We start from the raw sequence: 23,987 nt of genomic DNA, 5'->3' as shown, positions 1-23,987 counted from the left end.
TTACTCTTTAGCTTTCTAAACCACACTTCTGCCATTTAGATTTTTGTTTCATTCCTTTTTTCCTCATGTTGTTTTATTTCTACTTCTGCTGTGCTTTGCCTTCTTCCCCTCTTTGGTGTAATCTCCTTTCTGCCAAAGCAGCTCTACTGTTAGCCACACTCAAATTTAGTTTTTCCTAGGGTGAGCTATGTAAATTCCAGGGGAGACGGGTTTCACATGGCTTTTTGGGTTTTTAAATAGAAAGTGATAAGTAACTGATAACTGTTCCATTTTAAATCATATGCAACTTCCTGTAATTTACAACAAACATCAAGTGCTTTTGCCTCTTTCTGGGCAGCAGCTGAATGGAAACACGTGCATAGGACTCAAATTGATATTTGAAGACATTGTTTCTAATATTCACAGAGAAAGGTACATTTCGGAGAAGGAGGAGTGTTTTCTGTGGCTCTTTATTTTTATAAAAGAATGAATCCAATGGTTTTCCCATTTCAAAAAATTTTAATGTTTGAGACATGTCTACTAAATGTGGATAACTGTAAAACCCAAAATTTCTGGTTTAGATGGCACATAACATACTTACCAACACAGCATGTTTTAGTATTTCTTGGCTTTGCCTTGGCTTTTCCAAGGTGGCTACTTGTTTGTTTTTCTTCCTATATTATGTGTTAAAATGGAAGAGAATTTCATGTAAAAAATTGAAGCTGAGAGATGAGAATGAAAAAATGAGTTCACTTGCACAGTTGGAAGGGTTAGAGACTTTAAGGACTGTGATATTGATAAGAAAGAAAATAAAATATGGAGTGATATGAAGACTGTCAAAAACATTTCTAAGGTGTAATTTACTGAAGCTATTGCAATAGAGTTCACAGGTACAGGACAGAGCAGGACAGGACTGAAGAAAGATTGTTGATGACCAAGACACTTTATTAACTCTGTGATATACAACTAACTGCTAATATTGTTTATTCTACCTTATATTTTCTAACTCAGAAATGAGATATGAAAGGCTGAAGATTAAGTTGGTGATTGGTATTCAATGGGGTTTAATTTGCTTCTTGTATGGTGAGACACAAGTGAACCTAAACAATTTGTACAGGATTCAGATTCAGCCTCTATTCAACTACTTTGTAGGAAGTAGTATACTACTACTATAAAAAACTGAAAACTATACTATGAAAAAACTGAAGCTAACTTTATTCTGTCTGCAATCATTAAGCACTGTTTATACACATACATGTATTTAGTATAAATTTTCATACACTCTTTTTATAAGAACAGAAGATTGGCTTTTGTGCTCTGTTGTTTCAAGTTGTACTTTGAATATGATTTACATTGAAATTCTTAATGAATGAGGCTTTATTAAAGCATTTGTGGAATGTAGCCACTATAGTATTAACTAATATTCTGAAAATAGAGGTTCTATCAGCACTCTTCATTTAATATTAAAATTAGTTAAATGTGGCTTAATGTCATCCGTTGAAATAAATGAAAATGTAAAAGAAATCAGAAGTCCATTTTTAAAGTACTACTAGTAGGAAAACAGAACTGAGTGTATTAAGATTATGAAACAATTATATAGCTGCAATTAAGGGTTAACAGAGCTGTGGCAAGCTCTGTGATTACCATAACTGTGGTCAACATTCATTTTTGCTTGCTGCTGCAGTGTTTTTTGGTCAGCATGTCTAACCACCATAACCACAGCAAAATCTTTTAATTGTTGAACAGATGTATTTCTTGGTCGTTTTCATCATGACTGAACTGAGGGTTTAATGTTCATGAGAGCACCAAGAGTGCCACCTTCCCTCAGCCATGCGTTCAGTTACTTGGATCACGAGTGTCTCCTGTTGGCCACATTGAGAATATATACACTAAATACTGCCTGGGGAAACCACTGCTGGAATATGCTGTGTTGTAACATTCTGCTAGGTGTGATTTTTTTTTTTTTTTTCTGGATATTCCCTCCCTTTCACAGAGCCTGAAGAACTTAAAGACCAACCATGATGCCTCATTAGCAAAAAGTGATGAATTGAGTGAACAGCTTAAAGAGGGGCAGTTAAAATGGTTCCATCTTCAAAATAAATTGAAATCAGTAACTATTTCCACCAGTGGGACAGAGGAGATGAGGTTGTGGGCAAGAGCTAGAATCTTTTACTTTAGGTAGTGCATACAGATAAGAGAAAAATAAATGTTGGAATACATTTCAATGGAGGAGATGTAAATAAACCTTTCTAATATATTTACAAGACTGACATGGTACTATATATATTTTTTCCTATTCAAAAGGAACACTTATGACCAAAATGCTGTTTGTATTTCATAGAATTGTGAACCACAGATGATCCCTGTGCCCTATTGTCCAAACACCAGTGTTGGGACAATATTTTAAATTAAAGCATAAAATATCATGTCAATTCTGATTCTAAACAAGTGGTTTATTAATAGAAAAGAAAATCATAATGCTTAGTTTATTGATCATGTATTTCCAGTTTTTGGTATTCTTTGAACCTGATTTAATTATAGTGTAACATCTTACTCAGCAGTTGAAATCAGTCACTTCTGTTTCAGTCTAGTGACTCTGAGAGACTTCTGTCATCACTGACAAGTTGTCCAGATACATCAAATAATTTCTTCCCAATTTTCTTCAATGGATGAGGAATAAGAGTGTGGAAACCTACTTGATTTTTCTTGCATTTTGTAGCAACTCAAATTTAGTTTTACCACCTGCTTTACCTACTATAAATGTATTTTATGTGAACCAAATTTACCTCACAGATATTTTCACCAAACCTTTAAAGTGTTGTAATGCATGGAGAGCAGATATTCTCGGTTTAAGTATCTCATGTCTTTAACCATATCCTGCTGTAGTGAGTGTCATGGGAGCAAGGGTGTGTTGTTTCTATAATGTCAATAAAAATATTTTCTATGCAAAAGCTGTGCCCTAGCTAATACTGATATTCACTTGCTAAAAGGGAATTCAAAAATATTATGCTCCAGGTTTTTATATTGTTTTGCATAAGACAGAATATGATACTGTTGATCAGCTGCAACATGCTACTCTCAGCTTCATCTTAGCAGCATGAAAAAGACTTTGGGCCTAATGTAAATCCATGTTGGATTTATGTTCTTTTGAAGCTTCTAAGAAACAGTTGTATTAAAAGAACAAATAATAGCAGTGCCTAAAAATGATTTGCTATTTCTCTTGCCACATTCATTGTATTTTCCTTTTGTGCTGTGCATTACTTGAAACCTCTCTTTGTTTTAATTACAGGAAAGATTAAACAATCCAGAAAAAGAGAATGAACTCCTGAAGAAAAACTATCATAAGCTGCGTAAGGTAAGTTAGGGTTTCTGGATACAGAAAATTTTATTCTGATCCTTTTAAATAGATCTTAATATACTGTGTGCTGTAATGTGTCTATACATGTTTTGTGCTTTTGCACACGTGTAACTGTGTTGATATTATTCTTACAATATTTGGCATACTTTTTTATATGGTTTACGGTGAACTTAAAAATTATAGTAGTAAAAAACTGTGAGAACAAATGGCTTAAAACTTTTTTTTTATTATTTAGGAGGTGCAACAGTTGTATAATCACAATATTTAGAGTTTTGCATGGAGAAGTTGGTCACTTGTCTCTCACTTAAGTTGATTGCTGGAGATTTCTCCAAAACTTGATCATGTCATAAATATTTCTGATGATATTTTTGTTTATTTTCTACCATTTATTCAGAGAAATAATTCTTACTAATAAATCAATGTAACAGTCTTGGCTTGAAATTTTCTGTTATACTTAAAAACATAATGGGATGACTTTAAAAGATATTTAACAAGAGAAATTGAAAATAATCTTCCCTTATAGCACAGCAATCTCTACTGTGGTGTTTCTTTTACTAAAATGATCTGTCTTTTCATATACTCTCATATAAACATTGCTTCATTATTCACCATTCCATGTTAGTGTATAGGTATCAATAAAAGAAAGAGAAGGATTATATAACCACCATTTAATGGCCAGCTCTTTTCATTGCCTATTTGGACAATGCAACTTTACTTGAGCTTACCTGTGCCAGCAGTAGATAGGCCAGTGTCTACAGGTGCCACTAAATAATATTTTTTTTCATTTTTTTTAAATGGAGGAAAAGGTGCGTAAACACATTCTTTGCTAATGTTATTTTTGGGAAATTTATTTGATGTTGATGGGAATTTTGCCAAAGCCAATACTGCAGAACTGGATCTGAAAAGTTTGCAAAGAACAAGTATGAATTTGTCAGTTGACTCTTATTATTAAGTTAGTATCCAAGAAAACAATTCATTTGTATTAAAGGTTTGGAGGAATTGTTTTCATATGACCTTGTAATGCAAATCTAGCAATGCTTAAAGTCTCTCCAAAGGAAATGGTGCCAGATGTGGTTGACCATTATAGTTACACAGATGGCTCCAACTCCAGTGAAATACAGTAAATATGAAAGAAATTCCACATGAATTCAAATAAATGTAATCTTAAAATTCAAAAGAAGAAAGCAACACACGTGGACTCAATTCAAACTGACATAAACATTAGCATTATATGGGTTCAGATAAAACCTGTCTTCTAAAATGTTCTTCATTTAAACATCAGAATTCTTAACTACCATCATAATAATGCTTAATGATTTTTCTGCCAGCACAGTCTTCTAAAAAACTGAACTAGTACTTGGCTGCATCCGTATGTGAAGTGATTGTACCTAAAGCTGATGAACTCACATATAACTGGGTATTGTGGTCATTTAAACTTGAGAACATTTTTAGAAGCCTGAAAACTGACAGTATTTCTTTTGTTTTGAAGACAGTTATGCTTCCCTTATGGAAGCCAATCAAACTCTAAGCAAATAGAGAACACACTGTCTCTTCTGTACCTTTGCAAGACTGTGGAATAATAGAAGGTTCATTGTATTATATTGCCTGCATATTACCTTCAAAATTATGGGAGAGTGATGCATGAATTACTGCAGGACTTAGAAACTTTGCTTAAATTCATGCATGCTGTGAAAACAGTCATACTATAAAATGCTCTATACCTAGAAAACTGTGTACATGGGTTAGATATAATATCAGAAAAAGACAAAATACAGGGATATGCAACTTTTTAATGAAAAATACATACCAGGAATATAAACCCTGTATACTTTAGGGTTTACAATTTATGCTATAATATTTTATTTCTTTCATCTTAAAGTCATTCTTCAAATATATGAGATATAAATACAGGTAATAAAATATATAAATACAGGTACTCAGAACTCTCAGTTAACATATAGAGTCTATTAACCTGTGTGGGCTGTCCCTTCTGCAGCGTTTCTTTCTCCTCTCTTTTTGTGGTCAAGGCTTGTTAACATAGATCTCTTGAAGAGATAGGTGGATAAATAAAAAGATATCAGAAGATTTTTAATACATTGATGTATGTAAAATATAAAATTTTTTTAGCTGATGTGCTTCACCAAAGAATTGAGGAAATTACTTTCTTTGTTTACAAAACCCTACAATTACTAATTTTTCACAGAGTACTAAAGTGAATAAACTGGTTTGTGCTTGGTGAAGATTGACATTTTTCCAGTAAATAAGAATGCAAATATAGTAATATGAAGACTATACTACTCACTGTTTAATTTATATGAAAAATTATTGCATAGCTTTGTCTTTTTGCCTACTAAGAATTACACTGTAAATTATATAATGTACTTAATTTAGTTTTAATCTGAATAATACTTTTTGTTGTGGTTTCAGCAGTTCTAGTTCTGTGTCCATGCAATCCTCATTGCACATAGATTGATAGTTTACAAGTAAATAATGTGTTACAGGCAAAATAGTTATTCTAATTTCTTGGCCCACCTCTGTTTTTTATTTCTTAAAGTAGGAGAAAGATTACTCTAAATGTGCTTCTTAATCAGTATCAGAATTGTTGTTTTACAGTATGAGAAAACTGTTGTCACTTTGTGGTCAACATTTTTCTTTGAACAGGCAACTGACTTTATGCTCTGCATGTTTCACAGATTTAAAAGAAATCAGGTGGATGATCCCAGTTCTCTACATTAAGAGGTTTTGTATGCGGAAAGAATGGTTTTGTTAGTTGTCAGTTGCTGAGGTTTGGAATTGTGGATTACTCTGGGATATGCATCTGAATTCCTTTTCTAGTCCCACAAATGTTGCATGCTGCCAACTTTTTTACTTTGGAGCTCTAAATTAAGGCCAGTTCCTTTGCTCATCCCACAAACTCTTTCATGTTTTTTAACCGCAGCCTGAGAAAGGCGCCTTGGTTTCAACAGCAGCAGACCAGCATGTGTTTACTTAATTCCTAAGACATGATGACAGTGGTCTCTGTGCCACTAAAAGCTTTTTTCTTTATTATTTTCTGTTGAAGCTGATTTCCAAAGGTTTTTCACATGCCATATGTTTTATTACAGTGTCTTCTGTATGACCCATGGGCAGCAATGGAAATCAAAGGAACAGCAAATGAAACTGCAAATTGCTAAACTAGAGATGGCTATCAAATCTGATTTAGCAGACAAAAATGCAATCCTTGACAAGATCAAAGTAGAAAGAGGTATTTTTCTGAAAAAATCTAATATTTTCTCAAGATGTGAGGTCATACCTATGTTGAAGTTCGGAATATTGCCCAGAAAAGTGTAGTTTCTATTGCTGGTGATTTCAAAGCTGCCTTTTAAGTGAACATTTGTACAATATGCTAAAGTTATGACTAGCTTTTAAGTACAAAAATTGACCAAATACAGATTATATGCTGAATGAGGCTCATATTTTTTCAGCTGCACTTATTATTCTTCTGTTGGGTTAGTACTTACTCTTTATTCAGTGTTTCTTCTCTCCTCTACATTGAAAGCTGTTATGGAAAAGAGGCCCATCTGAGAGTCTCCCTCAAATTTTAAGCCACTATTCTATCCGTACAAAGTTACATGAAGCCTGTATGGGCCCTTGGCTATGTTTAATAGTCTTTCAACTTCGTTAATTCAGAAATTTTTAGTATTTTCAGTGTACACTGATTTTTATTTACAGCTGTGTGCATGTACAATAATACATTTTTCTTCTAATCTGTGAACAATCTCATGGAATGAAGTGGACCAACTTGTTGTGAATAATTCTTCTTATGAGTATGCTCCAGTTCATCATGTGCTTACCATTAAGATTCTGAGTAGCTTTATGGACATCTAATACTAAATTGAACATTTAAACATTTCTTTGACCGCAGTAAGTGTTTGCAAAATTTGCCTTAAGTGATAACTAAAATAAATAAAGATACCTTAGGCTACATTAATATGAAGTTAGTACATATTGGCAGTTGTTACTGACAGCTCGATTATGTAAAGCTAAATTTAAAATGATATTCAGAGCATGAAAATAACATGGGCTGTACTATCATTTGTTTAAGCTGAATGTGGAAAATTAGGCAAGGCTTTCAGTCCTCTGTTTTTTCTAAGGGCATAATGTTTAAGTGGCAGTCTTTGCCTTCCCCAGATTGCCACTTCACAGCTTCTTGTACTCCTAACTATATCGCCAAGGTACTGCACTTTCAATTGCTACTAAGTTCTTGCAGCTTGCATAGATATTTTAATACCCTTTAAGCCTTATGTATCTAGGATTTGATTACAGCTTTTATCATTGCAACTGCAGAGGTATTCACAGACTCATAGAGTGGTTAAGGTTGGAAGGCATCGCAGGGGGATCATCTCACAGAATTGCAGAACTGTAGAACCTACGGAGTTGGAAGGCACCCACAAGGATCGTGAAAGTCCAGCTTCTGACCCTGCACATTTTGCTCTTGTTTGGATGGAGTTTGTTTTGCCTTCCTTCTAAAACTTACCAATATATAGCAGAGGGAAATAATGAATAAATGGAGTGACTTCAGCATATAGTTAAAAAGGTATTGTGAACAAGTGGTTTGGCCACTTAGAGAAACGCTATCAAAGGTTTTGGCAAAAGCAGGGTTTAATATGAATTTGTGGAAACATGACTTTACAGAGTTTGTTGGCAAGGCTCAGTTACTACACAGATTAAAGCATACAAAGGAAGATGAAATTAGAAGCAATTTGGAATGATTAGAGTCAGGAATGCAAAGGGGGGTAAGCATGCCGAGATATGGCTGTGCAGATAAGGGTGCAAAAGAGTTTAACAGCACTTAATCATTGAGTATTTTAGCATTTACCGAGCAATTCCATAGGGTTCACTACAATTATAACAATGACTTGGCTGTAGATGTGAGATAGTAACATTCATACCATAATCAATTCCCATACACAGGTAAAGTGATGTGTGCACCTATATCTCTGTGTGTACAGGTGCCTACCAACCTAAGAGGTTCAATGAGTAAATCACATCAAATCCCTTTGTGTTTCCTAACAAGAAGCATTTAGACCTCGAAGATGCTGGAAATGAGTGGGTGTCTGCGATGGTCTTTCTAGTGTGGCACATTGGAGGGTGTGTGAGCCCTGGGAGGTGCCCCATGCAGAGGGAGGTGCTGGCACTGCTACTGTGCTCCTGGAGAGCACAAAGGGCCTCACTTCTGGAGGGTTTAGCATGATTGACTTCACTATGTCATCACTAAGTTTCCATCCTGGACATAACCCTGCAATGTTGCTGTATGTTATTGAACTCAAAGGGAACCGATAGAGTAAGATTACATTGGAATAAGTTATGGACTAAAGATATTTTACCTTAGCGAACGTTTGTTCTGTGTGACAAGGCTGGTTCTTTTTTATGTGATATTAGTTTGCTTCTGAAACAGAAAATATTGTATAATTTAGTTGTAAAATTGCTAACTGAATAAGATAGTAATGGAGTGGGATTTTTTGGTTTTGGTTTGATTTTTTTTTTTCTTAACTGAGTCTTCTAGAACTGAAAGAGCTGAAATATAAATGAATCTGGAAATCTAAGAGGCTGTATATATGTTGACAGGTACCAAATGATTATAATAGTTATGTGTTCACAAATATACATCGTTAGAGTATTTCTTTTTACTGAATCAATTATTTGTTACTGCAGTTGACAACTTCTCATTGTTTCCTGTGCTGCATAAGCAATACCATTGTTTAAAGGCTTTGCATAATGAATATAGGCCATAACTCTTCCAGTTTTGAACTTATTAAAGTTTTGCTATTCAAGGGGTGTTATAAAGACTGTAAGTTTATCTTTTCATGTAGCATACGGGACAGAAGGTTAAACAAGAAAGGCTAGCAGACGATAAGGTGGAGATGGCTGAAGAAATTTAACAGGAGACAGAAAAGCTCTCACATCTGTCAGAGGAGCAGTTAGCTGACCAAACATCAATTACTTCTGGAAATGAGAGAGAAATAACTGAAGAATTGGAACCAGAAGGTAGAATTCATTTTTATGAATAAGTAACTGTACTTTGTTAATAAATCTATGTCTCTTTCCATTTTCTTAAGCATTTCTTACTAGCAGTGGGAGCTGCCTCATTATGAGAAGCTCCATGACAGAAATTATATTCTGGTGTACTTTATAGCTGAAGCTGGGTAGTGGATATGGTGGTGTTATTTTCTTCCCAAATGGAAACTATATTGTAATTGAATGCAAAAATCTGGTATCTGACCTAGATTCATAAAATATTAAAGGAAACCTGGCTTCTATTTTAAATGTCTTTATATTCTCCCTTAGAACTATGCTGTTCTAAAGACTATTTTAATGAAAATGCTTCTTTTGTCTGCAGATAACAGCCAATGCTGCTATTGGAAATCCTTTCAGACAGAGAGAGGGGTAGTATGTCTTATCATATTTGTGACTTAAAGTTGTTAGAGGCAGGTTTATTTAAAGATTATAAAAGACAGGTCATCCTGTTCCACCTCTGAGCTTAAATGGTTTATCATTGAAATAAACCAAGTCCATGATACCAAGTTTACAGTAAAAGTACAAACAGAATGCTTAAATTTCATGTTCTTTTGTTTGCAGCTTCTGTGTAAGAATACATTAGAAAAATTGGGAAAACATTATGTTGAATCCCTGTTGTGTTTATAAGTAATTTGCTTCAGAGAAAAAAGCCCCAAAATGCTCTGAAATAATCCACCTGCATGCAGAACTGTTTTTTTATTTAAAAAAAAAAAGGTATGTGTGCATAGTGTTAAACACAGTCAGAGGAAATCCACAAATTCAGGCCATATTCCTGCATAAAGCTAACGGTTGTTCATACTTCAATTCATCACAGGACTTACAGCAATCCAGACCTCAAATTTCATCTAGGAAACACTACTTTTTTTTTTTTTTTCCAAACCAGAAGAAAAATACTGTTTAGATGACTCTAAAGGTCATTGATTTGCAGGGTTAACCTTCTGCAAGGAAGAGAATATTTGCCTGGCACTTATTCTTCATTTGTTAGTAAAGCCACCTATATTGCTATCAGGTTCCTCAGCAAAAGTCAGATGGACTACAATAACAGGATTTAACTACATTGATTCTTCTAATGTTTTTCAGATCCAGGTGATGATGCTCTTGAAGCAATAAAAACCGACAGCAATGATTGTATTATTTCAAGTCCATTATCCACGAATATTAAACAGATGAGTCAGAATGTTCATGGCAATTATTTAGCCAGACTAAAAAAAAAAATTTAAACTTAATGCCCTCTAAGAGTAGCTTTTCTATATCTGCCATCAGTTTTCAAAAAGTTAAATATATACACTATCAAATCACTTCAGTGTACTTCATTTTCTATTATTAGTTGTGGTCAAGTGCACTAATCATGTTCTCTTGACTTATTATGAAAACCAGCAATTAATTACCATGAAGACATATATAAAAATAAGACAACATAATAAAAATTTGGAAAACTTACTTTGAACAGTATTTCAGTAGGATAGTTCTGTTAAAAAAAAATAAACTCATACTTATTAATCTAACCTTGATTGAACAATGTATAAAAATATAAAACTAGTACTTAAAATTGATGACAGTACTTCTAACAGTTAATACTTTTCTGATCTGTCTTAGCCTTCTTTTAAAGGACCAGAGCTGTACTGCTAGATCCTATCAGACTTCACGGTTTTTAATGTTCTGCAATGTGATATCCTAGAGGTAGCTTGATTTTTTTAAAATGCTCCTTTCAAGGCTGTGAAGCATCCTACAAAGCAACTAGCAACAAGAAGCAATTTGTTGTATGAGAAATATAGCTGTTATTTTTTTAAGCTGTAGAAGAGGTTAAGAAATGCTATCACTCATATATTCGTCAGAAAGATGCAGAAGGTACTTTTGAAGATGGAATTACATTGTGTGTATAATGTTAAAAAATTATCATCTGTAATTTTGAAAACTAAAATTACTGCTACTCATCTCTATTAAGTCAAAATATAGTACACTTTTTCTGTAATTTTCTAGTCATCATTTATTTTATCACTTTTATTTATTTCTTTTTTATTTCTTTTATCACTTCATTTATTTTATCACTTCTTATTTAAGAAGACTTCTGTGAGAATTTTGTGTGTAGATTCATTTCAGGTTAATCAATTTCTACCTTTCTCCATTGATCTGTTCCTATGGCAACAAAAATGCATGTTCATGAAGGGTAGATAAAACAATAAAACCTCTGAACTATTAGGACAATAGTGTATTTGATACAGATTGGATTTTAAAAATGTGCATTGGTTGATATAAATTCTTGGGTTAATTGTAGAATACAGCATGTCAGAATTGTTACTGAATTTGTATTTTTTTTAAGATTAAAAATCACTGCCTTTTATCTTTTGAGATAAATATCCTGCTGGTAATCAAACACTGTAAATAAAACTTGTGATTTTTAGAGATCGTTATGCTATTTATCCTCTAAATCTGAGTTGTATGCCAAACTGTTTAAGCCAATTTAAGATCATACTGAGGTTTTTTTGCATGTTGCAAATTAGACAGTTCATGGTTATTTCTTAGATATGTTGATCATAAAGGGTATCTAACAGATTTTCCAGTACTTAACTGTACCACTTGCTTCTTTCTCTTTTCTTCTTGTCTATGATGTATGATTAATCATAGATTACTTCATTTTGTTTCATTTCATTTACAACATTTATGAGCTTCACTTTGTCGGTATGAAATGCTTGTCCCCTTCTTTCCTTTCCAAAGTGGCATAATTAGTGTTAGCATCTTTTTTAACAGGCTACATAAAGTTTAGTGGCTGGATTAAATCAAGTCATTAACATAATGTGCTATACAATTTGCCCCTATCTCTTTTCGTTTCCAGTACATCAAAGTGCCACAGAGTGCCAGTGTAATTGGGCCTTGCTAGCTTGTCAGGTTCAGTCAGGCTGATGGCTGCTGCTTTTACTAAAAAGCTTCCAGGCATGATAATTAATAGAGAAAAGAAGTCTGAGAAATGTAAAAGTTTGGACAGTTCTCTATGAATATTTCATACATTTGAATAATCAGAAGTTAACATTATCAATTTGATGTATAATACATTGATTAAAAGCCTTGTTTCAGATCCTCAAAATAGACATCAAAACTGGGAATTTGCATTTTCTTTGGCATGGTCTTTATATTAAAAAAAAATAAATTAAAAAAGTATTTTCTCTTCCATCCCCTGCTCCTTTGCACTCCCACGTCTGCACCATATCCTTACAGGAAAATATATAGCATTCAATTGTCACAATAAAATTTACTGCTATCAACTTCCAAATTGTCTTAAAATGTTCCATAAGACAATTATTGGCAAACCAAATTTGTTTTGGTAGCAGTTCTGTTTTTTCCTGTTTTTTTTTTTCTTGCAGATACCATAAGTGCATCCTCTTGCTCTAACAGCAGTTTACTGATAGCAGCCATTACCTGTACCTGTAAGTTAAGATCTCAAGTTGTAACTAATTTTGACATGAAAATCTTTCTTAAACAGCAAAAAACCAATGCAAATTGCTCATGGTTCTCCAGGTGAGGGGAACACACTTGTCAGGTGAGAAGTTGTAAAGCTTGAAGCTTATGTAAAGCAAGGCAATAAAAACTATTCATTTTATTATGTTTTTTTTTTTTATTTTCAATTACTTTAATAGTGTCTTTCTGTCTATGTGCTAGCTGTGTTCATCGAAAAAAGGAAATTGTTTGGATATTGCAGTTTGAAATTTTGGCTCATATGATATCCCTTTAAACTTATTTTCTGCAGGACTTGAATGTCTTTGGTGTACTTCAGGGAGATGCTTGAGTGTTCAGTTTTTTTTCTCTCAACCTGGCTTGTATTGTAAATATCTAATATGACTTTTAGAGAGCTAAATTTTAGGGTTTTAGTATTACCCTGTGTTACTGAGTTGGCCCAACTGTACCAGAAATACTAATCCTTTGTATTCTCCTATTCCTGTCTAGAACTAACCTCTGTTGCTTTGTGTTTTTCTTCTGTAAGAAATTAGGGAAGTAAAAGTGCTGTACCAGCATATTTAATAAAACAAGAAATAAAATTTATGAAACAGAACCATCTTATCAGATTATGATAAAAGTAACTTGTGTTAAACTTTGTAGTCAGTACATACAAAGACTACTGATTGGTCTAAGAATTAAAAGAGCCATTTGCTATTCTCCATTTTTAAGGTGATTGTTTGCTGTGCAGGTCACTATAATCCAGAAACTAAAGTAAAAGAAAGATTAAAGAATCCAGGAAATACCTTAGCTGTGTTTTGCAACTGATAAAGTGTGAGTTGACAGAAGTTTGAGTAGATGCTATGCTGAAATGATGGATTTAGAACTTCTATCTAGCCCTTGTCAAATATACTTTGAAGTTGTAATTGAAAGCATGTACTGCAAGTCATTCTTTGTGATAGAAGAAATGAAAGAAGAGGGACAAATAATACCGAAAACCACCAAACACCAGCTTTTAAAATGATTGAAAACTACAGAATCTTAAGTCATTGCCCATTATTTTTTAGGTAACAAATTAAACTAATTAGTCAGAATGTGAAATTAAATAGAAGGCCAGATTTAAGGCTGAATGTGTTAAGCCCCAGGAAAAGAATCAGCCGGAGTCATTCTCAACCTGGCTGTAAATTTTTTTTGAGGTTATGAATTCAAATTCTCCTCAGTTGCTTACTGAAGAGTCTATTTATCAGAGCTTGTGGACATGGAAGTAAGTTATGGTGACTTTACAAACAGAATTTATTTTTCTAACTGGAGATATAAAAAGCAAAGGATGGGATTTGAAACTGAGTTTGAGTTTGATTAGTTGTGATAAATATCACCACCATTTTTTCACAATATGCATATTATAAGAATTAAGTTCTATTCATCTATGAAGGTCTGTATTGTTTTCACAAAATTTTGTAATGACAAGAGGAGGATACAGTATCAAATACTAAGTATTAAAACTCTAGGTAAGAAAACCAACCACATTAAAAATGTGCAGTTAGGTACAGTTTTTCACTACAGATGCACTCCTAGCAAATGAAGATGCCATACAGATACTTCTGCTTTCTTCCCATACTAAGAGATATTTTATTCCTAAGTGGATTAACTTCAAATACAAATTTTTGAAATTTAATTTTTTTCTTAAATCAAGACAGAAGTCTGTGAGCTACATATAAAAAAAATACATGTATAGCTGTATAGACAAAGACAGAAATCCTATTATATTTGCCCTGGACTAGATTTTTACGTAATATTGTTACTTATTTAATCTTATTTCTGTAACTTCAATGTACCAAAAATGTACAGATACCTATTTTCCTCAAGGAATTTTCTGCTTTTCATGCCTTTTTAACTTAAGAATTATGCCTCCCTTTGAAATGAAAGGTTGTTGTAAGTTTACACAACCTTTGAATTTCTTAATTGTGTGACTGCTTGGTACTTGCGTAGCTAACTGGCTTTGAGATTCGATAGAGTTGGTGTTTGGTTTTTATTTTTGCTGATTGAGCAATCAAACATGAGTGATTATACATTTCAAAAATGAAATGTTCTCTTTGAGACAGTCTGCAGGAGTAGGTGTTCAGGACAGTAACAATATTGCTTATGTAGTTTCCTGCTTTTTGGGGAGAAGATAATTATGCAAGTTTGTATCTCACCAATCAAACAGGTCCAGATATATTTATATTTTGTATTTAATCATCCCTTGAAACAATTTATCTTTAAAATCTGTTAGTTGAGGCAGTGCCACAGGCAAAGAGCAAAACCAGATCTTCAAAATTAATTCCACTTGAGAAACGTTGACCAATTACATGCTTTTTCTTCAGAAAGGGTGCGAGGCAAGCTGAAGAGAAAGCAAGCACTATGCAAGTGATCAAAATTTCTATTATGAGGAAAGTGCAAATGTGACTTCATGATCAGATGTGTAGTTGTCATGGTTGTGGTAGGAAAGTTAACACTTCCCTCAAGAATCTTCTATTTTCTAAAATGTTTGGCGCTCTATACTGAATTAGAAATTTCCATTTGGGAAAGTTAAAGAGTGCATAGCTGGTTAATTACAGATTTGCTTAGAAAGCCAGTACCTAATCATGGAATTGGCTCAAGCTGTAGCAAGTAATTCATTCCTTTGATGATATTAAAGATGAATTTACACTGGTCAGAAAAATGGTGCCTTTGGACTCTGCAGTAGATAAAATGGCAACAGCCAGATTCCTTCATTATCACAAATAGGTCTTTTTGTTCAGTGTGTTCTTAATTCTAGTCAGAGCTGAAGAGATCATCATGTGCTAATCTCAGACTCTTTCGTTCTTCTCCTGGCCCATGGCAAGCAGTGATGCTGGGGAAGATGATTTGTGCCTTTCAGTCCTTCAGTAGGGATCCAGCTCCACAGGAGATATTCACCAAGGAGAGATCTCTTTGCCCCAGGCCTTAGGGAGAGTCTATGGTGTATGCACATCATTAAAGTCCCATCCATGTGGAGAAGGAACAGGGAGCATTTCTGTATCGCTCTTCCTGTTCTCATGTCTACACCAGTGTGGGAGGAAAGGTGAAAATAGAGGATGGGATTCTTCACATGAAAAGTCACTGCATACAGGACTGGAGTAATTTTTTTTCAATATGTATTTTTATGTGTATATAATTCTGTGTTGCCCTGTTAATCGTAATTACTTAATGAGAAATGTTAGTGTCTCTGTACACTTGAATTACATTGACATTCCTGTAATTGCATTCTTTGTGGCTCTGTTCTGACATTGTTAATAAATTGATCAGAGGAATCAGCACTTGATAGAGAAAGAGGATTATTTCTCATTCAGTAATATATTTGTTAATCAATATTCATGGTGATTGAAATATGGATAGCAAATGGATGATTACTTGTGATTATTGAAGAATAGCTTATAGTTTATCTTATGTGCTCTTTACTTGAAATAGAAGTGAACTGTCCAAATAAATATATAAAATGCTAAGGAGTAAGTAGATACAGGATTCCAGTTGATCTTACAGTTTAGAAGTTCCCTTTATTTTGAGTTGTTGAAGGCAACATATTAGTTAAAACTGTGGATGTAAAAAATAGGAATGTTGATCCTACAAGCAAGGTATTTTCAACTCAGCTGTTCTGTGCTGAGAAATTACAAACTTATTTTTTAAAATACTTCTGCAGGATACTGTTGAGCATTTGGGACAGTTGAAATTCTATTTTTCATATCAAAGTATTAGCTTTTTATTGTGACCAAAAAGGAAGTCAAAATATGGAGTAATCAGGTGCTTGAAGATAGCAGTCAAGACTAATTACAGAGTTAAACCAAGGGTTTTTTTAATCTCAGAAATCAGAAACATGAGAAAAGTTGAGATTTCAATTTCAGATGTATGTCAATGTATTTAGTACTTACCCTAATCCTAAAGCTTTTTGAAGGAGTTCAGTGATTCTTCCAAATCTCTGGGTAGCATTAATTACGAAGAGTCAGTGTTAAATGGTAGAGAAAGCATTTTGACATATACTAAGTTCCATACCCATGTTTTGGTTTTTTCGTCACCTGAAGTGAAAGCAGTTTCTCTGAGACATTTTTGAAAGCGTTTATGATTCTTTATTTTAATATCTGCCCATTCTGTGTTAGGTGAAATTTTGTATTATATTTAGTTTTAAATACTAGATTTAAAGACTAATTTTATTCCCATTAAATAGAATTATTTGTGGGCAGTAGTTGACAAACTATCTATTGTCCTCTTGAACAGTAACTAATAGATGAGACAAGGCTTAAAAGAAAATCAGCTTAGGAATAGATTTAAATAACATACTTCACTCCGCATCATAGAAATATAAATGATTGTTTAAAAATTAAATCCTATCATATATTGTATGCTACATATATTTTCAGCTTGGCTACATAATGTGAGTGCTTTTGCATTAATGATGAAATATGATAGCTAATGCTGTTCTAAGCAGTATTTTTTATTCATAAATATGTTTTGGAATCAGCTTATGTTCTGCTTTGTATATTCTGTATTTATGTTTAATATCAATTAAACTGGGACTCAAAATAGTCTTGACACTTAGGCTCCAAGATAATTTGTTATTTTTTCTTATAATTATCTAATAGATTTTTGCTTTGGTTTAAGTTAGAAAGCAGAGTGCCTGGATTTACCCTACTAGCCTTGAAAAAGTGTAATATTCTTTGCCTACTGTATGCAATTACAAGTGTTAAATATGTCAAACAAATTTTAAGATATGTAAAAGGAACACTTTATAATACAGGATATTGTATTTGGACTTGATTCATAAGCTACTGTCTGTGTACAAACTAGTCTGACATAGCTGCTAAATACTTTGGGGCGAACAAAACCACTCAGCATATCCCTTTAAATACAGATGCTAATACATCTGTTCAGTGCAAGAAGAAAAGAGTTGTTTCTGAAGTAAAATTAGACAATAGAGCCAATTTCATTTTTTATGCATGTGAATGTAGAGTGCTTGAGGTTATTAGTTGAAACTGAGTAACCTTTCCAGGCTTTCATCTCTTTCTTTTCAAATTTGAATATGAAAAGCATATTCAAGTCAGAGACCATCACTTTAATGACATTTGGCAGTCATTTGATTTATTAGATTTTAGAAAAAAAAATTCCTTTTAAATATTTCATCATTCTATGCTAATCCCAGTAATATTGCCAGCTGAAGCCGTGTACCTGTATTAGTGGAGACAGAATGGTGTAGAATTTTTTCTGTCATCCTAGTAAAATTTCCATGAATCTACTGAATAATAAAACAACCTTATTGAAATATTCAGATTTGGGTTTTTAGTTAAAGTGTCTTAGGATACATAATAAAAGGAAATGTCTTTTGAAAGGAGGGGGTAAAATTACTTCATCAAATATTGAAAGGATTTGACAGCAATGGAAATTGTTCTATATGATGGATATTTTTACAATAGGATACACCTGCTTTTCAGTTTGATTAATCATATAATTTGCTTGGGGAAATGTAAGCTATCTCCATAATAAATTAGAATATTGACTTGCAGTTCGAACACTGAATCTAGAAAGCTAATCTTCTGCATATGATTAATATGTCAAGTGATTTAAGTTTAAAATCAAAAATTGTCAAAATACTTCCACGTAGGGGAAATATTTTTAATAAAGGTATGAACTTGAAAGAAATGAAAGAAGTAAAAAGAATTTTTTTTGACATTTCTGTACTCCAACATGTTGTGTTTGCTCTTTGAAGAATGTTGTCTTTGAGTGCTCACCTACTTACTCCACTTTGGAAACCAGAGTGGCTTTTCTTTCTTCAAATTACCTAGGGAAGTACTTTTGACTTTCTGTTGAGTCTGACATTCACACTTAAATACAGAAACCTTATCACAATGTATCTGTATACAAAACCATAGACCTTGCTGAATAGTGTGAGATGGAAAACAAAAGTGTAATTTTACTTAAAAGAGAATACTAAAAGTCTGATGAGGAACAGTTGTGTTTAGATTTATGATATTATTAATTTTAACTCTTAAAGGTATGTTTGATTTAACTAGTCCAGTTCAGTATATGATGTTGAATTCCATTTAAATGCAGTTGTACTTTACATGTCTAACAACTTTTTGACTTGGTGGATTTTTAATGAATGTGGTACAATCTGCAGTAGGCACTAGCAATTCTCTTCCATTTGGAAAATTTTGGTGCCTGCTATTACTGAAACTGTTTCCGACAGTTACGGGATCACTTTGCTGTGTAGCTAAAAATAATGGCAGCTGAAATTAATGGTTCAGCTCATAAATTCAGTTCATAAAGATAATCATAACCTAATCTTCTCCAGTAGAATGTGACTATTGCAAAAATATTTTAAGTATCAAATGTCTGTTGCAACAGTATTCTTAACTGCAGACCACAGGGTAGATTCTTACTGGGTCTGTGTCAAATCAATCCATCAGTGTTAATTCTACAAATTACCCAATGGTTCACGTGTATGTTTGGTTTGTGTTAACACTTTGAGAAACACTAAATAATTTTTTTTTGTTTGTGCTTTGTTTTTAAATAGGAAGTTGAAAAATCTGGATTAAAATTACATCACTTGGTTTTATAAAGTCATGAATTACATCAGATGAAATAATACAGCAGCTGAGTGTAGAATGCAGATGAAACAATTTCCCTGCAGAGGACACTCCACTGTCACTTCCAAACCCAACAGGTAACTAAAGCACTGGTGAGTGGGACCTATGCCTGAGCAAGTGTGTTCCTTCCCTAAAATTCTGTCTTATGAAAATGCCTGCAACAAAGCCTATTTCCTATACATTGTATTTTCATTTATCTCTGTACTGGTTTTATTTGTCATTCTTCCAACTATTTTGGGAAATGCTGAAGATGTTTTTTGAGAACTGAGATAAAGATGCAATTATTAAGTATAGACTACAATACAAAAGTAGGCTTGTGTAAGAAATTGAAACTGCAGTATATTTAAATATGCTTGTAGTGCATACATTTTAAAATTAGGCTTTACATAATTAAATTTTCTCTTTTGAAAGAGCACAACAAACTAATTTTTCTATTGATACATGATACAGCAAAAGGAAAACATTTTGTCCAACCACGTACAACTGAAATACATTTACAGAAAATACGTAATGGACGTGATCTTCACTTATGAATACTCAGAGTACCTTTAATAAGACATTTTTAAAAGGGAAATTACTCAACTGTATTTAATACTAATAAATTGCTATTTACTTCTAGCTTATGCTAGACTCTAATAAATTAACATCTGAAAGTAGTTGCTCTCAATCCACCATGCAATTGTTAACTTTTGTGACTCCAAGAAGGACATTGATCTTTGTAAGGCCTACGGACAGAAAAAGAAACCATCAAAAAACCACTAATTCTGCGAAGTCCTGAATTCACTGAGGCTTCCTTCCCATCAGACAAATGGGATTTCTGGCATCATATGCTAAATAAGACAATGCATAAATAAGAACTCTTTTTATGAGCTGGACAATTTCATCTTGTTAACTTCTGTAGGCACTTCTCCAGATGTTCTAGTTAGGCAGACATAAATGAAATCTTTTTCAAAACCTGTTGAAATACCATAAGCCAATGAAAGCTTCTTAAGGCTTTTGATTTCTCTTGCTTTTTGAATTCTCATTGCTTTGAATATAGCAAGCATTCAGAAGGTATAAAAGTCTTACACAATATTCTGATTCCTGGGTATGCTAGTTATGGTCTAAGCATAGTTGTATTTTAGGTATTTGCTCTGCAAAGTTTAACTAAAAATGCAGGAAAATTATGATGAATACAGAATAAAATTTTTCAGAATGTTAAGGTAATTATGAAACTTCAATACATTTCAAGCTGTGATATTTGAAAATAGCATCATGCTTTGGAAAGACTGTAATTCATAAGGATTTCCAATGTAGTGGTGTTGTATTTTATTATTTCTGTTAATCATAACCTGGCTGTACAACTTTAATTTTTCTATTTACTGCTTGGTTATGGATTATAAAACTGTTTGAATTTCAAAATTAATATTAAAAGATGGGGTTTGGTCCTAATTGCTTCAGGACTGTATTCTGCAGCTTTATACTAATGTGGTTGTTATTTGTAGAGGTTTGCTTAGATAATTGGATGTCTAATTTCTACTCAAGATTAGCTTTGCATATAGGGGGAAAAACCTAATGAGTCTGCTTTTTGATAATACCAGTTGAGAAGCCAGTAAGATAATAGTAATGAAATCTGCATGTGTGTTTACTATAGCTTTGCTGCATCTCTTATTCATGTCTAATTAGATTTGAGTATGCTGAATATTTGAGGTTAATTGAATATTTAATAAAAATGAGATTTGCATGGGTAGAAAGAAATTTACTTTGAGCTTAGAAGGAAAGTAATAGTCTTTTAGATTTTTGCATGGAAAAAATTGGAGTAAGGCTATAAGTAATCTTAAAAAATCACTAATTCTTACAATAAATAAAGCATTTTCTATTATCTATAACTGGAACAGATTGACTGTTTTAAAAACATCTTAACTGTTGCAGAAGGCTTCATGATATTCATTGCTTAAAAAGCATTTGAAGTTTTTCCCATACCTTTTGCACATTGTTCACTGTCATTGTTTGGCATGTGAGATACAGAAGATTAACAGAACCTTGTTGAAAACAGTATAGTAGAGTTCCAGTGATCTGGACATACAAGATCCCATGAGTTTCCATTTTCACAGGTGGTTCAAGCATGTAACTTGGCATTAATTGGGTTTTTTCAACTATGACTTTTTCACTAAGAATATTTAGAGGATCATTTTATTTATTCCAGAGTCTTGGAATAGAAACTTGGATGGGGAAGTTTAGACAGTGCAGGATTATGGTGCAGACCTCTTGATTGCCCATGACATTGTGTTGTACCTCCTGATGATCATAGTGACTGAGAGGAGCTGTTGTGTTTGTTACCACTGAAAAGAGTTATTAGAATATCTGAGAATGCTTCCAAACACTACAGGCCCATACATTCAGAGAACAGTGAAACTTGCCAAATGATAATAGTGGTTCTAGAGAGCAGACAGCTGAAATAGAAGAAAGAGTTATGAAATCTGGCAAAGGTTTTACATGAAATTTAATTGGGAAGCTTTCTTTCCTCAAAACCTTTTCTCTTTTAGATGAACATGTGACTATTTGAACAACTTGAAGTCCAAGTGGAAGTAGAGAGGAGAGGTGTGGGAAAGATGGGATGTACTTTTTATTAAAAATAAACTTCTGAAGATCCCTATTCTAAAAGTGGATTCCTCAAATGTTAAGCCTTTGCATCAGGAAACATTGTTATAATTCTGTGTGTTTATTCCTTTTCTAAAATAAGCTCAAGACTGTAGAGCATTTTTTTCTTCGTTTGATGAAAATCTGCTTCATCAGGTAGTTGTTTAGTTTTTTTTAGAATGTAAGCTATGAAAAAAACTGAACTACAGCAGAACAGCAATATTTTGAATTGCAGAGATTTCTAACAAGGTTCCAGGGTCATTGTAATCTTTAGTTTTCAGTACTTCTTTAGGACTAACTTGAAAATTATAATTTTAGAGGCAAACTGTCACAAGTTAATTTTGAATTATTTTTGCAATTAATTGGATAGAAATATGAGATGTTCCATGCCTTGCAGCAATGTTAATAAGTTCTAAGTTCAGACAGTACTAAGGGGTGCTATGAAAGCATGTTATTCATCAGGATCTAAAAATATATTTTGACTCTGGTTAATCATTTTCTCCAGACTTGAATAAAGTTCTTGTGCTGAATGTTTTACTTACTATTCTGAATTTTTCCATTGAGTGAAATTAATTTGAACTCTTTAGGTTTATTAATAATTTGCATTTAAAATTGTTATAGATACAGTATTAGTAAACTTAGGAAATTCCATTTGGGATGCTTATGGGAAGGGGAAGAATCTGTTGATGTGGCATTTCCTTTGAAGTTCTCTGGCTGTCCATCTGTCTCCCTGCTGCCTCCCCATCACTTCCTGTGGTGGCCTCAGGAGCACTTGGTCATGAGAGTAGCACATGTGGAAAGTCATCCACATGTCCAAAAGAACAGCAGATGACAACAGTTTCTTTTAACCCAAGAAAGTAAAAAATTGTGAGTGGAAACCAAGGATTCAAAGACAGAATGCCAGTGCTCTGCTGTTAGTAGAGAAAAAGGTGGCAAATTGCAGATTCATTTGACTGAATGATTCAGCAACTGGACTGGCTGTTTTGTGAAAGCAAGCCATTCCTAACAGCAGTTCTACTGCTGTAAGGGCTGGGGAGCAGCTTTGGAGAAAACTGAAAAATCAGTAGCTCTGGGAAATGGGCTTTGTAGGACTAATAGAGATATGTCCTTCAATAAATCCCTCTACAAGGAATTTAGGCCTTCTTATCTCCCCATGTTGCTGTATTCCAGTGCTCTCAGCTCCATAGCAGGGTTGATACTTTCTGTTATAAAGTAAGTTTATTTTGGGTAAGAGAAGACAGTACGAGATATGTTAAAGATTTCTGTCTGCACAGGAGAAAAGGAAACCTTACTCTGATGTGGAGAGTCAAAAAAGAATTGTAATGAGTACAGTGGCACAGTAACTAGAAGAAAGTGAATATTAAAAATGTTGGAGTTTACTGACAGACAAATTTCTAGCTCCACCTTCTCCCCTAAGAAACAAATGAAAACTCTTCTGAAGAGCTTTGTTTGATTCTTAGGGAGCTATATATTCATTCTAGTTCTGTCCTAGCAAAACCTTTCCAGTTCCATTTCTTTATTTAATGTTTTTAAATTTCCTTTAACACCTTTTCAGTTTCAATAATCTTTCACAGTAGTTTGCTGTTATTTTCAGACTGATACCATTTGCAGGCATGTAGCTACTTTGTCTAATAGAAGACACCCAGAAACTTCTTAAAGAATTTCTTAAACCCTGCTTCTCATTCTTCTAGTATGTTGTCCAAACCAAGGCTAACTTTCTCTCTAGGTCATATTAATAGTACAAAAATTAAAAGCTGATCCCTGTGTTTGTATTTTAAATTAAAACAATGAAAAGCTTTCAGAGCACTCACTCACACTCCCCAGGCTGTGGATTTTCTCCAGTCCATTGGTCTAGAGGTTTCTCTTATTGAAATATTGTGGCAGGAAAGGAGGATTAAATTACTGAGGCT

The 23,987-nt window shown here is 33.4% G+C and overlaps 1 long non-coding RNA gene across 3 annotated transcripts in view; it reads left to right on the top strand.

Moving 5' to 3' along the window:
- The window catches only part of LOC131582443 (uncharacterized), a 48,987-nt gene that overhangs the window by 13,624 nt on the left and 11,376 nt on the right, over positions 1–23,987 (top strand). The window contains exons 3-6 of one of the 3 annotated variants that reach the window (XR_009278343.1): positions 3,269–3,334; positions 6,442–6,581; positions 9,190–9,364; positions 19,386–19,535. This is a non-coding gene — a long non-coding RNA (uncharacterized LOC131582443). Of the gene's footprint in view, positions 1–3,268; positions 3,335–6,441; positions 6,582–9,189; positions 9,365–19,385; positions 19,551–23,987 lie in introns of all 3 variants that reach the window. The other 2 variants (XR_009278344.1, XR_009278342.1) reach the window with 2 other exon arrangements.

This window comes from Poecile atricapillus, chromosome 10, assembly GCF_030490865.1.
Source record: "Poecile atricapillus isolate bPoeAtr1 chromosome 10, bPoeAtr1.hap1, whole genome shotgun sequence".
In the NCBI taxonomy this organism is placed as follows: Eukaryota; Metazoa; Chordata; class Aves; order Passeriformes; family Paridae; genus Poecile; species Poecile atricapillus.
Note: the sequence above shows the minus strand (reverse complement) of the source record. Positions and strands in the feature narration are given on the sequence as shown.